Below are 2,860 nucleotides of genomic sequence, written 5' to 3' on the forward strand. Positions count from 1 at the left end.
TACGATGTGTGGCGGTACGATGTGTGGCGGTACGATGTGTGGCGGTACGATGTGTGGCGGTACGATGTGTGGCGGTACGATGTGTGGCGGTACGATGTGTGGCGGTACGATGTGTGGCGGTACGATGTGTGGCGGTGCGATGTGTGGCGGTACAGTGTGTTGCCATACCATATGTGAAGATGCGTTGTGATAATACAAAACAACATGCAAAGTATAGCTTTCAGTGACCTCTTTGTTTAAACTGATGTTCCTGCTGTGAAATCTGAGCTGTAGAACTCCAAACAGTACTGGATTTTACCACTCACTAAATACTAAATAATATTCATGTCTATTAGGATATTTTTACGGATTGTAGTGAATTGCATCTCTGTTGTTTGATGTTCTGCCACCAAAAGTCAGAGCTCACTGTTCCTGATTAAGACGCACATTTTGATGGAAGTTATCATGTGCTGTTTTTCTAAAGCTGAGCCAAAAGTCACTGTAAAATAAAAAATAACTGGTAATAGGTACTCTTAATAACACCTAGACTCTTATCAGAGGCTTGAAGATCAAATGATAATTGCTCTAAGTGAAAAGCTTAATATACAGAAATGTTTGGTGGAACAAATAAAACTTCAGATTTATTATTGTTTATCCGAAGACTTGTACATGAAGCATTTTACATCTTTACCACAAAAAATTGATGGACACGTTTTAGTTCAATGGAACCCAACAGCGTATAGATCATTTGCATACTGATTAAATAAATCTCTTTGTGGAAGATTTGACCCCCCCAAAACCTGATCACTGTCAATAAAATCAGCTCCAAGACGGATTCTAAAGAACTCCACATCTGATGGGCGGGAGAGGAAGAGAAGCTTCTCAGTGTTTTATATAAGGACCTGTTTCATAAATATGTAGTGAAGAATTGACGAACAGAAGCCTGAATCTAAAACTGGTCCCAGAGATTGTATCAATTGGACTAAAATCCAACTAAGTCAAATAAACAAATTTCCCTCTGTGTAAAAACCGAAGCAGATTGGTCTGTCTTTGACAAGGCTCTGAAACCTGATGAGGGCTTGTTGTGGGCTCGTTTACAAAAATTTTAAATAAAATGTCTGCCCACAGAGCAGCCTATAGTCATAATGCATTTATCAAGATGAGTCTTTTTAATAAGCATTTGGATTGTTGCCTGTTTAAACCCATCTGGGACCGTCCAATCAGCATTAGCTTTATTAGCAGTGTTTCAGTGTCAGATCTGGATCATTTAGCATCCTCCACAACAAAAGCCTGAACTGTTGCTTGTTCTTTTCATTCATTCATTCAACCTTTACTTCTACAGGTTAGCTTCACTGAGTCACGAGGACTCATTTTCAAGAGACCTGTTTTAAACAAAAACCACAGATCTGTGAGATTTTTCTGTCCAACCTCCCTCAGAGTGAGCAGATCTCTGAGCCTCCGTGGGTTTCTTCTCTCTGCTGATTCCTCTGCAGTCCTGAACACAAAATTAAACTCTCTCTTACCCTCCCCTAATGTTTTATGCAGGTTCTTTCAAACGGTTCTGCTTCCATCCACCTACACTGACTTACAGCAGCCAGAGGCACCGATGGGCTGTAGAAACAGGAAAAAACAAAAAGACCCAAACAGACTCTGCAGTTTCTGCAGAGACCACGTGTTTCTGCAGAACAAACACGTTCTTTGTCTCTGAGAACATCTTTTAAATCTGATCGAGGTTTAGTTCCAACACCCAGGTTTCCTTACTGGACCTGAAGTCTGGATATAACAACTAGAATAATCACAGTCCACGATGACAGCAAAACCTCTTCTTGTTCTTCAGACCTGAGGCGACTCCCAGAGGAGCAGAAATGTGCAGAAAAACATTTTTTAGTTTATTTTCACTAAAAAGCATCAGGGAACACAAGAGAAGTCAGAAGACCTCCTGAGGCTTCAGAGCTCGGACTAGGTTCAGGTCTGAGCTGCAGAAGAAGTTTGGTTCAGGTCCTGGTCTGAGTTTCTCTGCCTGTAATCCAACTGAGCTCCAGAATGCTGAGGACAGATGTGATCTGGGCAGCATTTTTAAAACCATTCTTTATTTATCGTTGTCTCTGACGAGTCATCTTTTCATTTTAAAGATTGTCTCTGCATGAACATCGCTCGTTCTTCTGCTTCAGTTTGATAAATAAAACACGAAGCTGAGCTGAGGCCCACATGTGTCAGACACAACAAACATCTGGATGGTTGAACAGAAACAGGAATTATTCAGTTTTACTTCTGAAGGGAGGGAAATCAACGACTTGAACAAACTCATACCTCATTCATCTCCCGAGACGGGGTCAAAACATTCCTGCAGGTTTTTGATGTTTCTGATTAAATTTATATTTAATATGTTTGTTTTTATTGTTCCAGTTGGAGAAAAAGGAACAAGAAGCTTCAGGATGCTGAAGTTTTCTAACCATGAAGGCTTCACCCCTCCTGCTGCCCTTGGGTCAAAATGACCCACAATGCCTCCTCAGTTTTAAAAGGGTCGTTTTGACCGAAGGGCAGCAGGAGGGTCACCAAGGCTTTAATTTAAGTTTCAGCATCCTCCTGTTGGGTAAACAGTTTAATGTGTGTAATATAATCAGATCTATAAAAATAAACAAAAACAGGCGAAATTTGCAGCTGAAACTGCAACAAATAAACAAATAAACACCAACAAAGAGACACAAACAAACAAAAAGACAAACAAACAAACAGACACAAACAAACGGACACAAACACACAGACACAAACAAAAAACAGACACAAATAAACAAATAAACAAACAAACAAGCAAACGTCAACAAAGAGACACGAACAAACAAAAAAGCAAACAAAAGGACACAGACAAACTGACACAGAC

General features: G+C 40.2%; 1 protein-coding gene across 1 annotated transcript in view; it reads right to left on the reverse strand.

Annotated features, from left to right (window-relative positions):
• doc2a (double C2-like domains, alpha) overlaps nt 1–2,860 on the reverse strand; it is a 44,441-nt gene that overhangs the window by 32,291 nt on the left and 9,290 nt on the right. The window lies entirely within an intron of this gene.

The sequence above is a fragment of the Nematolebias whitei genome, chromosome 15 (genome assembly GCF_014905685.2).
Source record: "Nematolebias whitei isolate Nwh7 chromosome 15, NemWhi1, whole genome shotgun sequence".
Taxonomy (NCBI): domain Eukaryota; kingdom Metazoa; phylum Chordata; class Actinopteri; order Cyprinodontiformes; family Rivulidae; genus Nematolebias; species Nematolebias whitei.